This window comes from Tyto alba, unplaced genomic scaffold, assembly GCF_018691265.1.
Source record: "Tyto alba isolate M040663 unplaced genomic scaffold, T.alba_DEE_v4.0 Super-Scaffold_2, whole genome shotgun sequence".
Classification (NCBI taxonomy): domain Eukaryota; kingdom Metazoa; phylum Chordata; class Aves; order Strigiformes; family Tytonidae; genus Tyto; species Tyto alba.
The window spans coordinates 21543970-21564420 of NW_024881282.1; the positions used below are offsets into that span (position 1 = coordinate 21543970).

The following is a 20451-nucleotide window of genomic DNA, read 5'->3' on the forward strand; positions in this document are numbered from 1 at the left end:
TACAGCACTATCTACAGAAGTGCTATTTTAGGCCATCAGAATCTTTTACAGATAAATTAATGGTAAGGCCCAGGTTTGCTCCACGGAAGACTTGACACAACCTAACCGCCTCTTGCACGCACACACACACATACCTCCCACAAAAATAATTTAAATTCTCTAGTACATTATAAACAGAAAAGATTTTTTTTTTTTCCTCTAATGACTCATGTGCAGCACACAACTAAAACAGGGGCTGAAAGGTGTCAACAGCATTGCCAGTAGCTAGCCACATTTTTCTCTCTTGCCAGTTACAGATGCTGCCATACCCCTTCCCCAAAACCTTTACTTCTCAATATTTTGTATGCCACAGAATGCACGCACATGTATCTGCCGATGCTAACGTGCCATGTCACCAAAGGCAGGGAGGCCTGTACCCGCAGGCACGGAGCTAAAGCAGCTGCCTCCCCGCTGTAACGCTGGCTCGGCTACGCCTCGCTGGGGTAGCACACAGGAGAGCAGCAGCCCACAATGCCGAAGCTTCAGGGCATTTTACAAACACACACGAAGATGAGCGACACAACATGGAACCAAATAATACTTCTACTAGCCTTTGAAATTCCTTGTGAGAAGACAAAATTTGTAATTATACCCTTTGTAAGACAAACGTGGTTGATCGCCACAGAAGAAACTTCTACCACTCACCACAGCAAAACTTTCAGTCATATTTAGCAGCAATTTGCCCTTGGACTGCCAAGTCGTGAGTGCTTCCAAAAGCATTTTTCACTTCTGAACGTTAAATCCTCCATGCTGTTGCTGGACTGACAGATCAGTGGTAAATCTTGTACGGAAACCAAGAGCAAGCTAAGCTGTGCTAAAACATATACGGACACACTCTGCCACCCACACGAACAGCAAGCAAACACATTCCAGTCCCAGAATCAGCTCTCAGTCATTTCTGAGTCCTCATGCCTCCTTTCATATGAGTGTGCCAGAAGCATACAGGCAGTATTAGCTATATGCTTATTTAAGGAAAAGGATGTGCAGGAATAAGAGGAAAATCATAACTTTATTGTTAGCCAAAGAGCTGAACTGTAATAACACAGTGGCAAAATGTAATGAGATTTATCCTCATGCCTTGCTTTTCTTTGGCTGTGATCCTGCAAGTGCTAGCAGTCTGATCACATCAGCATTTCCACTGACCATCCTTCCATTGCTTATGCTAATAAAGGCTAAAAAAGGGCCATAGTATTCCATATGCATTTTCTGCTATTTTTGGTTCAAATATTTTACGTTCCACTTTTTGCTTTTCTAGCTGAAAGCAACTCGACACACCTTCAAAGTGCAGAACAATCTATGTTCAGTAGAAGTTTAAACGCTATTATTGTTGTTATAAATGTTGACATCTCAATCAATGGCTATGAATTTGGATATCTCACATGTTAAGCTTGACACCGAAAAAAAAAAACCCTCAAGCCAAATACTTTTTGCCTGCAATTATGCATTTTACCCAAGTATAATTCTGCCCAAAAACTGCTCCATAACAGTAAAACTATTCATCTCACCTGAACCCTGTCAGACACTCTCTTTATTACTGGCAAGTCTTTTTCCACACAACACTCTCCAGGACTTTACTCCATTCCTGAGCTCACCTGGAAGGTTTCTTCCCTGCTCATCTCTAGTTTCCTGTTGGAGTTCTATGACTGCTATGCTGCATGACACTGAACTGGTTTGTCTTGCGTGCACAGCTCTGCCTCTGACCTCTGCCTCCTCTCTGGCATGGTGGCACCATCTGCTCACAGGATGGGAGCTCCTCAGCAGAGGATTCACTAGAAACCACCTAGCACATTCCAGGCACAGACATAAAGAGCATTTTCAGGATTTTCTCCAATCTGTGGGATAGAGGGCTGGGTTATGAACAAAAACTATAGTAAGAACACCTCCATATCACAACAAAGCCTTCCTCAGGCCTCACAGCTATTGCTGTGCTCCATTCCAGCTGTTCAGCTATTCATGACAGCAGTGAAGACAGTACTGCAACACATCTTCATTGAAATGCAACATTTCTATACCCAGTCCCAATGAGTAACACCCTTCAGCTATCAGTTATTTCCCCCAAATAAGGAAAGCAGAGCTACTAAACAGGAATCGCCACCATTTTTTTTTTCTTTTTAAGGAGGTCAGAGAGCAGTAGAAATACTTTGGTTTTGAAACAAATTCAAAATTTGATCAGTGCTGTCATCACACAGACCCCACGGCAAGCAACTAAGTAATTTTTATTCTGTCTACTGATGTAAACATCAGTAACTAGCACATCCAAAGCCAACTCCAGAAACCATATATCACGTAGCACCCCAAAACCACTTGAGACTAATTCAAGTGCTTCTGCTGAAGACACTGCAGCTTAAACTCCTGCCATCAGTAGAATGCCTTCCAACCAATGACAAGGCTGCCACAGTAAAATCACTCATTTTAGAGAAGCGGTAATATATTGTTAAAATAAAAAAAAAAAAAAAAATGGGAACAGAAAGAAAAATCTTAGCTCCACTCATTTCAGCTGAGGAGCCAACAATTTAGGTCCCACTATCTTTAACCTCTTGTAAACTGGTTTTGTAAGGGTGCATACTTTTTTCTTTTAAACACAGCAAAAAACAGTGATAGCACTGGTCAGTCAAAATGAGTAGGAAGATCTGCTCTGTACTTACTGGTTTAGTAAGCCTAGGTTAAGGGGGTTTTCTGTTTTGTTTGGGTTTTTGTTTTGTTTCATTTTGTTTGTTTGTTTTAAATCAAGGACATGCTCTACACAAGCCTATCAAACAGGGAATAGGTTATTTCAAAAAAAACCCCAAACTCTTAAATTGCAATATGGAATACATTTCAAACTCTTTCCTCCATTTTACTACTCTTTCTTAGTATGCAAATAAGCTTCATTCATAGTTCTCCTTTTCCACTGTGGTGAGTTGACATTGGCTGGACGCCAGGTGCCCACTAAAGCCACTCTATCACTCCTCTCCTCAGCTGGTCAAGGGAGAGAAAACATAACAGAAGGCTCATGGGTCAAGATGAGGACAGGGAGAGATCATTCAGCAATCACTGTCATGGGCAAACCAGACTTGACTTGGACAAATTAGTTCATTACCAATCAAATCGGCATAGGATAACATGAAATAAACCCAAATCTTAAAAATACCATCCGCCCCAACCCTTCCCCATTCTTCTCAGGCTTAACTTTACTCCCAATTTTGCTACCTCCTCCACCTGCAGTGGCACAGGGGGATGGGGAATGGGGGGTTGTGGTCAGTTCATCACACATTGTCTCTGCTGCTCCTTCCTCCTCGGGGAGGACTCCTCACACTTTTCCCCTGCTCCAGCGTGGGGTCCCTCCCACCCAAGACAGCCCTCCATGAACTTCTCCAACATGAGTCCTTCCCACGGGCTGCAGTTCTTCACAAACTGCTCCAGCGTGGGTCCCCCGCGGGGTCACAAGTCCTGCCAACAAACCTGCTCCAGCGTGGGCTCCTCTCTCCACAGGTCCCGCCAGGAGCCTGCTCCAGCGTGGGCTTCCCACGGGGTCACAGCCTCCTTTGGGCACATCCACCTGCTCTGCCGTGGGGTCTTCCACGGGCTGCAGGTGGAGATCTGCTCCCCTGTGGACCCCCCTGTGCTGCAGGGCACAGCCTGCCTCACCACGGTCTTCACCAGGGGCTGCAGGGGAATCCTCCAGCACCTGGAGCACATCCTCCCCCTCCTTCTTCACTGACCTTGGTGTCTGCGGAGTTGTGTCTCTCACATATTCTCACTTCTCTTTCCAGCTGCAACTGCACAGGAATTTTTTTCCCTTTCTTGAATACGTTACCACAGAGGCACTACCACCATCACTGATGGGCTCGGCCTTGGCCAGCGGCGGGTCCATCTTGGAGCCAGCTGGCACCGATTCTGTTGGACATAAGGGAAGCTTCTGGCAGCTTCTCACTGAAGCTGCTCCTGTAGCCCCCCCCCCCCATCAAAACCTGGCCACCCAAACCCAATACATCCACCAACAGGTGGTGCCACTATTTTCAACAACAACTTCCAGGGAGAACCAAGCGAGATGTGCCCAGGGATGGGAAGTCAGATATCCAGACTGTTTTGGTATTCTTACCACATCATGGTTAGATAACAACTGGGGACCAGTAAATGACTCAGGCAAAGCAAACAAGGGTCTCAACCATCTTAGCTTGTTCAAGAGAAGTGAGACAAAGTTTTAATTTGTATTTTGAATAATAGAAGTTGTTTTGTTTTTTCACTTCGTTTCCTCATACACCCATGCATCCTAACTCTGGTAAAAACAGACAGCAAAAGCATAATATCACAGTGGAAACAGCTGGCTTTGTATTTACAGTGCAACAACAACGATTACTGGAAGCATGCCTGTATCCTGATCATAGCTCTCACCACAAGGCATGGATAATGACCCAGTAAGCTGCTCAGTTATCATTACATATGAATTCAAATTCCAGCTTTATACACTAGGGATCTAAGACCAACCTGCAGTCAGGTGATCAGTCAGATCACTTTGGTTCCCACTAGTCAAACGTGGATGATAGAATGTCGCTGCCTTTGGCAGCACTTGGGAAAGGAGACATGGAGAAGATGGCCACACGATTATTGTGAGGGATTCACAGATCGTAAAAGCACAAAAAATGTTCATTGCCATCATTGAGATACCACTGGTCTAGACATCTATGACACTGAAGGATCCAGCTGATGAGACACATGACTGAAGCTGCAAGTGCAACTCCAGGAGCCTTGGCCCCACTGCTCCACCTGCAGAGCCCCAATAATCAAAGCAGAAAGCAGCGCACCAGCAGCAGGCAGTTAACCCCACCTTAAGGCAGTCAACTTAGATGCACTAGGTAGACACCTCTGCCACTACCTGTCCTCCAGTGGCTTGGTCTGAGTACATCACTTGAGAAGCTGTGGCAGAGGAATCCCAGATGGTCACTCTGCTCCCATCCCACATCAGGTAAGTCACTTGTTTGTTATGCAGTCAGTGAGGACAGCCTTCAAAGCCTGCCTCAGCCCACCACTCTGAGGTGCTACTCCTAGGGTCTCCGTCTCAGCCATTTTCCCACCAATGACAGGGTGCTGCCAGCTCGGGCAAACAATTCCATCACATTTATCTTGAAGTCCCAGTGCCTCACCTGATGGTGTGATATACAGACAAATATACTATTCCTCATTAGAAGTTCAGGCATTAACAGTGGGACATATCACAGCAATGCTCCTATTTTACTCTGGAAACTTCCAGACTCCTGGGAAAGGTTGTCTTTCATTTGTTATGTACCAACGGGGCTGATTCAGAAACTGCTTTAAAGGTTCCCGAAATATTTTCAGTAGAAAGTTAAACACACTCTATCCCAAATCTTGAAACTGTTGCACTTTTAGTGATGCTACAGCTTAGACAACTTTGCTGCAGTTTGTAGTTTTGTTTTTTTTTTTTTTTAATGTTTTTCATGAGTACATTTGAAGCCCAAGCTCAATAGGAAAAGGAATGGATTCCATGCATGAAAAAACTATCACAGATTATGAACAATATCACTGTGCAAACTCTCCTGCAAATATCTGATGCATTTATACAGTTTGCAAACCATTACCCAGCTCTGTTTTCCTTTAGAGAGCTGCACTGTGCACACTCTGCATGTTCTGAGTTGTCTTAAGACTGAATGTGTCAGGGCCAACACTGGGTAGTTTTCTTGTTTTAAAAGACCTGGAAATTTAAACTTCAAAGGGCAAAGATATTAAATCATTATCAACCAAATGGCTGAACAGAACTTAAGGTGACAGAGGACTTGCCATATACTGACACCGTAAGCACATGCCATGTAACAACTGGAAGACATTGTGTCACATACCAATCTATTTTTCATAAATTATTCTGAAGGCATCAACTAGCAATGGCTTTCTCCCACTTTAAGTGATAAACCAGCATTTGTTAGCTTCAGTCAAAACCTCCTAGTATTTCTACTAGCTTGCATGGGATGATCACTATCTCTACCCCATGCTGCTATATTGTATAAAATACACAAATTCTGTTATAATTACTGTATTATACCAGATCCTTAAAGTGCTACAAATACCAGGCCTAACTTAAAGACCATATATATTAAAACCCAAGTGCAGAGAGATGACAGGGTTTTATTCATGGTCACACAAATCAATTGCAGAGCTGGGCAGATTGCCCAAGTCCCTCAATTAAATCATACTACACAGAGACTGAGCCTACTGGAGCCCGACTATGCAATATAATCAATATCCAAGAATGCAGTCTCAAGGATTTTCCTGGTGCATGTTGGAACATAATCTAGCCTCGACATGAGCCAGTGCTTAAGAACTTTCTCCCCCAATGCAACTGTAGCCAGCTCCAGGCTGAACAGATTTACTAGATTCAGAGCTGACAGGTGCGATCAACAGATTTACCAGCTCCCTCTTCAACAAGCATCTTGGCTGGAAACATGCCTGAAGAATAACCCCTTTGGGTTAGTGGCAAAGTGTTAAAAAAATGAGGCAGAAAAAATTGATTTCCCCTTCTGCTTACACCACTGGGAGTCAGGAGTTCCTCAAGCGAAATCAGTGGAGCTCTACCACTGAAAGGTTGGCTGGATATTTCCATGTCTGAAATAAAGATGTGCAATATTTTCCATAATGTAAGAGTTTTCATTCTAAAATGACTCAGATGAAAACAATGACCTCACTGGCTGGCTGGATTTAACACAATGACACATTGGTCCGGTCTCAAACCTATTTCCTCCCTCTCCCAGTCTCCGCTCATACAGCCATATTCCCTTGAGAGCAGTAAAAGGAGGAAAGAAAAAAAATCAGATACCTCACTCAGATACTTTACTCCTTTTCCTCGATTTTGCCAGTCATACTTAAAACCATATGGAAGTCTAGAGTAAGAAATCTATCCACTGTCTAGCTTCTATAACATAGTTATCAAGCTTATTGGTAATTTTCATGTAATATCTGGATGTAAGTGTAGGGAAGGATGACAGGAGCAGTACTTTGAGCAAAAATAACAATGCCAATGCAATATCACAGAAGCATATATTCAACATTCCCAGTAATGCCCAAAATATGTTGAGATATAGGTCTCAGGCAAGAACTTTTTTGTTAAAGTTGCTAGTTATAACGGTTAAAAGAAAGCATGAAAATACAAACTTAAGTATAGAAACCCCAGAAAGTATAATGGCAACTCTAAAAAAGTCAAATCACTTGCTTGATTTTCTTTCACGATCAGAAAATTCCAGGAATGGGAAATACAAAGCTACAAACCCAAAAATTAGTGTCTTCAAGGGGGGGTGGGGTGGGAGGGGAACAAACAAACAACTTCACACACACTGACATGGATTTTGGATAAACTAGTTAGAGCTATAACACTATAGGAGCACAGTGAAGTCTACAGATCTTCTACTCCCTTTTATTTTCCTGTTAGGTACTATTTTTCTGTAATAGAGGACTACGTCAAGGTAGCAACCTATTTTTATTCAATTTCTTAATATAATTTACAGAAATTAATATTTGACACATAAATTAATATATCATTGGTCAAATGTGTCCCAAAGGGTGTTAATAATCTCTACTTTGTGTTAACTAAAAACATATTCTACATAAGCAGCCTTGCCTCAGAAAAAAATTACTATATCTCAATTACTTAATTAGTATACAACACTACCAATTAAACAAGGAGCCTACCCACGTTACTCTCCATTATTACTCTGATAGCAGAGCATTAAGAAAATTAATCAGATGGTGTTTTAATTTGATTTTATGGATCACTGGCAGTGTAAACTCTGATGCAATTTCATGCAGCCTATCATTTCTTTTTCATTATTGGTTACATTAAGCTCAACAAAAAAATGTAAATGAATATTTCTTCAAAGTCATTTGGAGAAGACTGTTGGTTAAAAATTAGTAGTGAAATCATGCTCCATGTAAACGGATATAAGTGGATTCCTGAAATTTTATTGGAGAGTACAGACCTCATTAACCGAAGAACCTTCTCCTTAAAGTGGATGAAATAGCTCAGGAAATAGCTTAAGGTAAATGACACCAGGCACTAATTATTCTTTCTGGTGAAGAAAATCTAAAAAGATCATTTTGTATTAGTCTGAGCTCTCCCAGCACAAATTAAAATTACTGAATAAAAGTAATTCCTTCCTTTACACATGTTCTTGTGGACCATGAACACCTTGAAAAAAACCCAGTGCAGAAGACACTGTTGATGGCATCCCAGATTTATTTTTCCTCACCTGAGTCAGGCTTGATACTACGCTGAATCATAAGATAGAGTTTTCTGAGATGCCTCCAACTAGATGGTTGTGCAACACAATAAATTGAAATAAAAGACTGTAAGTTGAACTCACACTAGAAGATGTGGGAGAGTAGGCCCATAGGTAGCTACTTGCTAATGGGTGGTGACCTGCCATGGTGCTGTAACTTCACTGAGCTCAAGTAAAATCTGTATGAAAGTGTGCTTTCCAGCATGAAAGCAAAGTCACTCCTATAGACGTTCTTTTAGAATCTCTGCAGTTTTTATTTCCTTCCCCCTCAAACCAAACCAACACAGGCATGAATAGAAAGAACCAAGTAAACTTGAAACAGTAACTTTGATAGACCTGACAACAAAAGTTTGTTTTGTTCACTGTTTCATGCACTTCAGTGTAAGTTTCAACTCTGCATATAAAAAAATAAATTTATACTCTACATCATGTTTCCCCTTTTGAAGTCATGTTCTGCATGTTGTTTGGTGCCTATAACATTTTCTGTGCAGGTTTTAATGGTAACCACCCTTGTATATAGTAGCTGCCCTTATTTAATAACTGTGCCTTTATCATGAAAGCTGCAACGGAAAAAAACCCTAAATTTTACAGAACCCACCTTTGAATTTAAAACTCCAAGGGACTAGTTATGTTTAGCCAAGTTACACCTACAGAAAGAGTCAGAACCTTCAAATTTCCTGCTCTGTGTGTTGAAATTTTCCAACTGTGCTCCTGCAACAGCACTGGCTTCATCACAAAACACACATTTGTTTCCAAATACTCCCTCCTCCCCAGTATTAGTGAAGTAGCATCCCTGAATTACAAGGTGCTCTATCAAGAGCAGAAAAATCACTTTCAGGAATCCTGGTCTCACTCCATCTCTACCATGGTTTCACAGTATGAATTTGGGCATGTGTCCTAACCTTAGAGAAAAAAACAGAAAATATGGTCAATCTCACTGGAGTGTTTTGAAATTAATTTTTTAAACAACTGTTTTAGTAGCATATTGAAAACCAGCTTTTAAAAATATTAGTATCAAATAACACTTCTCCCATCTCACAGGACTGTTTTACTCACTTTTTTAGGAAAAAAAGTTTCAAGTCTGCATTTATTCTTTTTCCATTTGTTTTGCCACTTAGTGTATCTTTCTACCAAACATTTTTGTGCTTCTGTAGACCATTTCAAGAAATAGGATTAAAAAAGAAAACATAAACCACATCGACTAAGCTACACTATTAAGTATTTCAGGTAAGTATAATTACAAATCTATCCACTCACACAAACCATCTAAACAATTTTGCCTCCTGAGTAAAGCTGCTGACCAAAACTCATGTTCTACAGCATATACAAAGATCTGGAATGACCAGTGGCAAAACTTTCATCGATATTAGTTCAAATTAGATTTTGCACCTTGTCCCCACATTTGGCAAATAAGCTAAACTTTAGCAAGTCTGCTGGTCTCCAGAGCCCTGATCTAACAATTTAGATGGGGCATGCAGACACCTGTGCGTGCAGGCAGCTTGTCAGAAAGTACTGCAGCTCTGCATATGGTTTGCTGCTTGCAGTGAGCTACAGCATTGGGACCCACAAACAAAGCACTGTTTTTGATATTTTGCTTATAAACTTATTTCCTGATACAGTTTAACATTAAGTTTACCGGGATAACACTACTGTCTGTGTCTTACATCTTGGAGATTCCTTAATAGCTCAAGAATTCTACAAAATAGCTCTTAGCCATATAGCATGAAGTAGATCTTTTCCAGTTTTTTTGAACTGGGGTTTGGGCTTCTAAATCAATGAGCAGGTTGAATTCTTACTGAAGTCAAGAGGAACTGAAAGCACACCACTTCTATAGAGGGGGCTCTGCATTCTGCAAAACTACATCATGTAAACTCAATTTTATTGATCATCTGCTTTCAATCTATTATAGCAATGGTTGACTTGAATGAGATAAGTCATTACTTACCTGTGTTATATTTCTCTAGAAAGAGTATCATACTGGCTCAGTCACTACATGTTTACTTGGGATTTTATCTTCACTGATCTACTATACTCAATGGTTATGTTCTTAAAACATATTCCAAATGCAGTTAGCTGAAAGCTTTTGTTGCCATCATATTGTCTCTCTTGAAGGCTCTGAAGATTTTGGGTTATTTCAGCATGACTGCAGTTCATCTCAGATCAATGGAATCTTACCACAAAGGGGTACTTTTCCCCATAAAATCTTGGTTTTTCCCTTCATTTTCATTCTCAGAGCAGTTTATTTCATTGTTTGAGCACATACAACCTCTTCATACAACCACATCTTTGTGCCTTGTATTATCATGTACAAGGCACATCTGCAATCATTCCCACCACACTCTCTTGCCAAAATCTGGATATGCACCCTGGCTCTCCCTCCTTCCCTTCACCCTTTACTGATATCATCATATCAACAGCACAATAGATGATAGTAATGAATTACATAAATTCTCTTTTCTACATCACTAATCACAGCTATAGACACCTGCTCTGAATCTAAGTAACTGAACTGCAGCCAAAAGTTAGCCTCCTGGCCTGCAGAGGTGCCTGACAAACCTCATGGGTATGTGGTACTGTATTTGATGTCTGTAGGGGACACCTCAGGCCATCACAAATCTCCACCACTCACTCTTATTCACTTTGTGCCACCCCTGGTTTTTCCCTAAACGGTTGATTTCTGAGCATACAACATTGAAAACACAAGAGCCTAACAAACCTAACAGCCGAAGGCAGTCCCACAGGAAATATTCTCTTAAGCATAGAACAGCAACAAAATGACAAGACAACCACAAGCACTAGCTCCAGGTGAAGAGGCTCTCCTGGACCCCAGCCCCAGGGCACAGCTCCCTCGTGTCTCCACACCACTTCCCAGCAAGGCAGACCAGGCAGCCTCTCTGCGGGCAGCGCGCAAGGCAGCACCGTTTTTAAGAGACCCATGTTGCCAGCTGCTTTCTTGGGAAAAACGCTGTAGAACTATGATACCATTTGGCGCACTAACGTTATTTTTATTACATTAATCTATGCTTTCCCTTTAATTAAAAGGTACCAGGAAAACATTTGTTTTTGATTCGGACGCTCAAACCCGCCGAGACCCATTTCAGCCGACTCTTCAGCGCAGGTCCAGCAGGCCCTGTCTGCGTCTCCACAATGAATGACTTCCGCGAAGGTGCAGCCCGAAAGCCTCCCCGAATCCTTCCCCCTAATCCCCGACATCTGTTCTGTGTCCCGGCCGGGCCGCGGCGGGGACCCGCCAGCGCCTGCTGTCAGCGTGGCCGCAGATGAGTAAACACACCAGCGCCCGTGTCAGGCCGCCGTGTGATTTCAGCTGAGAACTCCGGACGTGGAGCTCCGTTCCCATTTAAAGCATTCGTAACGTCGAGGAAACACCTGTTAAGGAACTATCCAAAATAAATTTACCATGAGTCTTTTACGAAAGAGAAAAACCGTGATTGACAGCAGCAGTACGAGATCTGACAGCAGCAGAATTCAAAGCCCCATTACAAACTCCGACCAATTAAATACATAAACAGCACCATGTTTCATTTCAGGGTAACAGCTACTATTTCATTTCTCATCTTCCACTTAAAATAGATGCTCCTCACACTGGAAGACTGAAGTTTGACCTATTTTGACCTGGTTTATTTTCTTCTGTGTGCAAAAATCCTACAATGACATGTTGTATGTAGTTTTAAAAGAAACACTCCCATACGGTTACTCTTTAAAGTCATGTCAGCAGCATATCATCATGAACAGTTTTAAAATAGTTTCTGCCTGGCTAGTGGAAAAGGTGAATGGTGATATTCCGCTTAAAGCCTCCAAGATACAGTAAATTAAAATCAGTAATTTTAGAATTAACATTAAAATAGTGGGAATATTGAGATTTTCCGAAGCCATGACACCAGAAGCAAACCTTAAAGTCTTTCAAGTCTTTGAGTATCAGAGACAACTGGCATTTTTAAAAAGCTTGCCAGCAATCTTTTCATTTAAACCACTGTTTTCCTCCTTTAGGGACTCTGGAAGTTTATGTAGTCCAATGGTGGGCACCTCCCCCTCCTCCCTGCATACACCTCTGACCAGTGATCACAATGCAGGCTGCTTATGATTGTGGTATTTTTCAAGAACGCTTAACTGACTTTGGAGCATGGGTCACACTGATCTTCAAGGAGAACTAGATCGCATTTCTCAGTTTCCTTCTAGCCAGGGCTCCCCAGCAAGAACTATGCTGCTTACTACTTTGAGCACTACACCATGTGTATGAGGTAGGAAATTTAATTTCTCATCCTGTAGGTACGGAAAACTAACATTCACAGCAATTAAGGCAGCTTTTCCTACATCAAACAGAAGTTTTGGGCCAAGGGCACACGAAGCCTCCTCTAGCAGCAATTTCCTTGGGAGGCACAAAGAGCCTGCAAGGGGGCACCCACCACCCTGTTGCTGTGCTTACACCACAGAAGAGCAAGAAAAACTCTGGGCATGGTACAGCAGACTGTGCAAACAATCTCTGCCCGAGTCAGGCTTCCCCACCAGATAACCTCTGCTTATTCAGACTTCCAATTCTGCTTGGTCCAGCTTGATCGAGTCCTTTATCAGAGCTTCAGAAAATAAGGTACCACAGCATAAGTGGGAAAGGCCCCTGCACAGGAGAGTAACCAGCTAGAAAATACAAAGCCAACAGCAGGACTACAAATGCCATGTTCTTAATGGAGGGAGATGATCAGGGGAGTTCAACAGACGGCTCTGCTATGACTTGTGCCAACCAAGATATTCACAGATGGTCTAGGAAAGAGGTGAATAGCAAGACAACAGTTTAAGATGATACCATCTCCCTCAGAGAGCATATAAAAAAAATAAAAACCAAGCAGAAAATAAATGGCAAAAGGACTTTTTGTACAGTAAAAAAAATAAAAATAAAAAAAAAAAAATCAATGACTTAAAGCGAAAAGTGAAAGACATGGGGAAAAGTGATAGTAGTAATAGTCAGCTGAAGGCCTAAGGATGCAATCCTGTTACCCAGAAGTACAAAAAAAGCAAACTGAATGTTAGGACTTCAGAATAGGATAGAAGATGCTTGAACATTTTGCTGCTATGAAAAAAACTTATGCTTCACCTACATGCTCTGTTCATTCCAAAAAGGGCACTGGAGAATGAGAAAAGGTTGAGAGGAAAGGCAACAAAAATGATCAGAGTATGGCATGGCTTCACTATGAGTAATGACTAATGTGATGACTTTCCTTTTTACGAATATGGAGGAGAGACTATATAAAGGCCTGTAAAAACAAGAATCACGGAAAGCAGGTAAACCGAATACTTGCCCCTTTCTTCCAGTACAAGGGCTGGGGACACCAGATCAGACAGCCAGTAGCAGGTTCAAAACCAGTTAGAGGTAATATGCTTTCACATATATAGTATAGGATTCGTGCAGGTTGTTGTGAACCAGAGAGAGATCACATTACTTGAAAAACGTTAATTTGAACTTAAAATTACACTGCTTCCTGGAAGAGAAACCTATTGAGGTTTAATAAATACAAAGGCATTGCTTCTGGGTGTTGAAATCCCTGAGCTGCTTAGAGCTGGGAGACTATACCACAGAATTACTACTATATGCTTTCTTATTCTTACACTCTTCCTAATCATCTGCCACTGGGCATTGTCACAGCCAAAACAGCAAGTTAGATACCTATATTGGGACCAAATATGAATTGTTTAGATTGCATTGGATGGAGGCTGCAGATAAAAGAGATAGACAGCACCAAGGAGAAAACATTTTTTTTCTCTATCATGAAATGAAATCAATTGGGCAAGACTGAGAGAATATATAACAGTGAGGGGCCCAACCCCCTTGACACTGCACTCATCCCTTCCTACCTTCTTACTCTTACATCTCTCAGATCCCTCCTGTTTCCTCTACCTTCTAGAACCCACTCCACCATTGCTCTCACCTCAAATTTTGTAGTCTCATAATTTTGTGTTCATCCTTCAGTTGGTGACACTCACTGAGACCCAGTTTGTTGAAAAGCCTGACTTGAGACGATGAACAGAGTTGATAGTTCTCTGGGGCAGTCACCAGCCCTTATCAGGGACGCTGGTTTCCAAAGACAGATGCTGATAAAAAGCATCCGATCCATTTTTCCCTAACCTACTGAGCATGCACTTAAGGTCTTCTGAATGGCTACCTAACAGACATTCTAATGAATAACCCTGTCGTCTCAAAATGGTGACCATGTGGCATAATTATACCCTACTGCTTTCTCCCTCACCATCAGATAGGAGAAACTGAGGACCTATGAACATAAGAGTTGGGATTTAATTAACTCTTCCCACATCATGGCTAGGTAGGCACCAGTCTCCGTGATGCTTAAATTCATTGCAGGAGTTAAGCAAAAATGAAAAGCTCTGAGGAACAGACAAGTAAACTAAATTGAACATAAAGCAATGTATATTTCAATCAAGAAGCAAAAAGGAGAAAGACAACTCAATGCAGACATGTGTTATGTAGTGCTCCTTAAAGAACATTTTAGCAGAGGAAAACCATCACCCGAGTGCCAGGCTCCAGGGTTCAGCTCCTTGAAAAGTGACAAGCCTCCAGGCCACAAAACCACACGTTGTGGCCAGTTTGCACCTTCCCATTAAACTTGCACTGCAAAGTGAGGCTTTGCCATCCCTCCCAGGGAACCGGTCCATTTTCCAAGGCACAGCCATGACCACAGCTGCAGACAGTCTGGGGTAAACACCTGACAGAGTATCACTGGATCACCTCCTCCTTACAAACACACCTTTCAGCATGTATGAGGCCAGTCTGATATGAAAAGGGGTGACTTGGAGCACATTCGGAGCCCCCAGATCAAAACCTGACATCCCTTCTTCAGAGACAGCCGCACACACAGAGAAGAAGAGAAGGATGCTGAGAATCTGGGCTATGCAGGAAAATGCTCACGAAACAAATCCCACAACCATGCATAATTGAGTAATCCAGATTTTGGCTTACTCAGGTTTGTGAGAAACAAAACAGCATTTTAAATGCTTATTTTTGCTTTCCTTTAAGTTTAATTAAGCTTGCCTTAGGCTCACAAGCGTACAGAATTTGAGACTTATTTTTAGGATAACTGATCTGAAGAGTTTTCCTACCTGCTCTGCCCTTAAAGTACACCCCAAGTTTGTTCACTCTCTTTTACTGTTTTACTACAGGCCTGACAGCAACATGGAAGTCCTATCAGAGGAACATACAACATACTTTTTTTTTTTTTTTTTAAACTAGCTGATAAAAATTAGCCACACCAAATAGTCTCAACTTCACTTGTAGACTCATGAGGTCCTTCTGTGAGGCTCAAGATTATGTGAGATAGGCAACTTTACTTAGAGCTTGTGCTCTCCTGTTTCTCTCTCAGCTTTGAAACTGGGGATTTCTGAAAGGGCTCCTGGCTCCCACAATAAGCCCATCTGCTACAGGCAGCAGAAGCATTATCAAAGACCTCATTACAGTCATCAAAAACTGGAGCTATTCTGCAACTGACAGGAAAAATGTGGGTTTGCAACTCCAACAAATACATCCAACAGCTTCTTGAGCCTCCAAACAGGCCAGGAATTTGCCAGGAAAAAATAACCCAGAATATTTATGTCAAACCTCCCCCCTCCATCCAAAAAACCCTTAAGTCAGCAGGGAAGTATTGTTGAAGCAGAAAAGATTGTGAAACTCAGTACAGCAAAACAGTAGCACCACGCTAATGAAGTCATTCTGCTTTCACGCAGGCAAAAAGGATTATAAACCTGTGCTGCATGAAAAAAAGAAAAAAAAAAAAAGATACAAATATAGCTCTGAAGCCAAATACTTCAGAGAGGGGAAAAAAATAAACTTTTTTTTTTTTGCGCTGTTACTACATTCTAGATCATTAATGAAACAATCCAAGAGAAAAAAATAAATATAAAGGCAGTGCAGTGTGGAAAAGAGGATATAGCTAGAGGAAAATTTAGAGCACCAATTCCCTGTTAATGGTTCAGATTAATTCAGATGGGATACAGTCATAAAGCTCTAGGGATTCACACATCCCTGCCTCAATTCAAGGCACTAATAACCAATCAGTATTTTAGATAAGACTCTATAAATATTTAAAATTTTTAATCTTTTGAGTGCCAAGAATAACATTTCCCATCATGTCCTTGCCTTTCCCACAGCAGCAACAATGAGATTTCTCATCTGGCATTGCTGGCACCCACACGACATCAGGTGGTTTTAGTAGTGGCAGTCAATTAACTTAAAAAATTACATCTAATTGATCCATTTCCTGCTCTGATAAACAACTGTAAACAAACACTTCTCTTCAAAGGAGAAGCTTTGTTCACAAATTAAAAAAGGAAAGGAACCATCTGAATCACACTAGCCCTAGCTGTGTCAGGGGTTTTATTATAAACACTATTTTTAGGCCTCTAAATGAGTGATGTGACATTAAATACGAGCCAAATTCTTCCCCAGTTTAACATGACAGTGGTGCTTCCTCACAAAACAATCTTTGCTTTTTCTTTTCTTTAACCTCTTTATGTTACTGACAGCAGTGTGTGTGTGCATATTTACATTGTTTTGATTTTCCTAACCCGTATTTAGCCCTTCTACTTTATGCTCCTTTTTGGCACAGGAAGCTCACTATGCTGCTTCACGTATACTTCAGTCAGGTTCACTGTCCAATTCTTGTGTCTCAGCAGAACAGCAGCCCTAAGCAGAAAAACAAAAGCCAAATCACTTCTGTTTCTGGTTGCAGTTCCCTTCACAGACACCCAACCTCATCATTTTGATAAGCATGAATTTTGTGGTCCTTCCCCAAACCTTTCAAAACGTAGCCAGGGAAAAAAATTGGTGTAAATATTAGTGTCTTATGCTGCTGTGAAAGAGGCCACCACACACACAGTTATTTGCTGTATGTCAAGTCTTCCACCACCTTTACTGAAAGGTCATGCTACTAGCTATCCTTCACCCTGCCCATTCCTCCTCATCTGCAATTTCATTTCCTTATCCACAGGATGGAAGTTGTGATAAAATGATTATGAAGATACTCACTTGCCTCTGAATGATTTCAGATGCAACCACAAAGCATGCTACAGAAATGCTTATTTTTGCTACTATTATATTCTCTTCTGGCAAAGAACCAGAAATTCTTAAATTTAGGGGAATAAAATTGCCTCTGTCATTTCATTAGCAAAAGCATTTATTAAAGGTCACATATACTTACTTCAGGAGTTCAAGCCCACTTTTATTAAAATGCACAATTCACACATCACTTGAGCAAAGAGATCAAGTGATTCATTTCTACACACCGTCAGCTGCTATGTCTGTTTTGACAGGTTCTGGATGTTTCCACATCCAAATGCCCTGACTAACATGGTTACAGTCTAAGACAGCTATTAGCATGCCATTACAGCTTCTGCAAATGATTCTAACACCGTGTATTGCTCATGCATTTTAAGGAGTTAAGGTGCCTTCTGTTAATTTTCTAGTCCAGACATCCTGTGGTTTACCTGACACAGGTTTCAAGACAGCAAATCAAGTTCAAATGCAAATTAGCAAACTAAACAATATAACCTGACCTTGTGTGCCATTTGGCAATCAACTTCCAGGGCATGCTCATAGGAACAAGGTGTTTCCTATAAGCCTGAAAAGATCATGTCCAAGCTATTTTACAAAGCACCAAAAAAGCTGCATCTTACTTACTAACCTAAGAGCTTAAGTGTGATAGTCCAGGACTAACATGGTCTGAAACTGCAAGCTCTAGACATTCAATACTCATAATTCTAGAGAACCAGAACAAAATAGCTGTTTACAAAATAAGTGATTCTCTGCAAATTGGATTCCGAACAGCAGAATAAAAAGTGTACCTATACACCCCCCCCAATCAATTATGAAACATAACCGATCATCAGAAGAGAAAGCACCAAAAGTGAAAAACGAAATTAAATGTTACAGTAACTAGCAGGCATCAGTCAACTCCAGGATAATAATCTAGTAACAGGACTCAGTGCCTCTCACTTGACTGACAGCGTTAGTGAAGTGCAAACGACAGGACTCGCTGTCCGGTCAGAAAATGTAAACAGTATCATCATGTCATTGCTATTACAAGAGACATGTTCCTCAGAGAACAAACAGGAAGGTGGAAGGTAGGGGAGTTCATGTACTGAAAGGAACTGTCAAACCAAAGGGTATCAAACCTGGAGCTCTCCAAGGCTAAAACAAATATGAAATGTCCAGAAGATAGCTGCTTTAGACGTCCTTCAGAGACTTCACCGCTCTGGATCCCTGGCAAAGCTTCTGCTGTTGAAAATGTATCAGTCTTGAGTTCACTCCCTCTGACAGAATCCAGGTTTTCTTAATGTTTCCTTACTTGGGGAAGATTCCAGTGCTTGCTTAGATGTCAGCTTGACCCTGGTTGGCTTCCTGGTTAGGCCTGCCTCCAACACAATTATTAGTGCTGCACAGAAAGGCTCTAACAAGATCTAAATTAACACATTCCAGCAGAAGCTGATCGACTAAGTGTTCATGCGTTCAGCAAGGTTAATGTACCTGAAAGTAGGAGAAATTCCAAGAGACCCTTGTCTAGGGACGCCAGACTGCCTAGCCTCTTTTCTGCCATATTCACAGTTCAGCAATCTAGAAGCAAGTTCCCCATCTTCAACAAGCCTTTCTCCAGTGCCCCTCTTCACCAATGACATGTCATTATTCCTCCAGGACCACCTCAACTCTTAGAGCATTCAGATAAAAACAAACTCACATATGCATGGCAATTAGAAGAAAAACTGAAAAACTTTTTTTTTCTTTTAGTTATCCCCTTCTGATTCAAGACACCACAAGAATTTGTAGATCTTTCTCATCAAACCCACAAAGAATCCAGACCAAGAGATAAGATAGCCCAGCAATACTACTGTCAACATCAGAACATTTCAGAGAAATAAGGGGAATCTCTGAACCACTGTAGATTTTCATATCCTTAGAAAGCTTACTGATCCTGGCAGCCTCAAGTCACCAAAAGTTCACAGAACAGTAAGTACTATCCTCAATTCTTAGAAAGAGGTAATGCAGATATCAGTGAGGGCTTTTAATGGCTTATCCTTTAAATACATCGGGTCCAAAGGAGGTGTACGTATAGGAAAATTAGGTCTGGAAATTCAATTGAATTGAAAGAGGTAGACCTCTACAAATAAAAACCCAAGTGAGAATCAGAATGTGCATCTGAATGCTGATGCAGGAGTACCATTAAGACTGAGGGTGTGTCAGGGCTGTGTTCAAAGTCCATACAGGGACAAGACACAAATGTGCAGCTGACATCTCCTACATTCTAGTTTTCATGGAAAAGAAATGCTGGTGCGTGGGCTGGAACGGAGCCACAGCTTATTTCAACATGTTCCTGACCTGGACAGTCAGGGTTCCCTGCAGAGCTCTCCCAAGAGTCCATTTAGACACACTCAGTGAAAATAAAGACCAGTGGGAAGTCACACAGCTGTGTTCTGATCAAACTGCAGTACCTCTTGTTGCTCTAATTCATGGATCACCACTTTGGATTTTACATAATAGATACTGTGAGACTGAAAAATTTCCTAGTGTAGGATTAGAGTTACTTCGGATGCTGGTTAAGGCAGAAAATACATTCTACTTTGACTGCAACGATAAAGACTGAAATTTAAAAACACTGCCTAGGATACAGAGAAGAACGACAGTATGGAAAAATAATTAGTAACTAAAGGAAACAATAGAAGAAATTAACACAGGCGATCAAATAACTGGAAGTGCTGCATAAAAGAACTGGTCCAGAAGAGTATTTATAAATTACACCCCTTTCTCAGAGGACAACTAAATACCATGCTTCTGAAAGAAATTAAAAAGCAGTCACATGCTGAAACAGATGTATTATAAAGAGAGCTAAAACTAATAAACTCCTCATCTATAGCTTAGCAGAACAGAAGGAAATGAATTAGGGGTATTAAAAATGCAAAACCAGAAGTTCAGTATAAAAGCCAGAGAAATTAATGAATATAACTGGACAGCAGGGCTGGGGGAGTTCCAGGCAAGCCTGGATGCTTCCTGGTACAAAGATCCTGTGGAGAGATATCAGCGAGGCTAAGAGCCCACAGAGCTTGAAAGGCCAACAGAGGAAGAGGGGTCACAGAGGCAATT

The 20451-nt window shown here is 41.3% G+C and overlaps 1 protein-coding gene across 7 annotated transcripts in view; it reads right to left on the bottom strand.

The window, feature by feature from the left end:
- Nucleotides 1-20451, bottom strand: part of ATP8A2 (ATPase phospholipid transporting 8A2) — a 344378-nt gene that overhangs the window by 37938 nt on the left and 285989 nt on the right. The gene's annotated exons all lie outside the window — the stretch shown is intronic.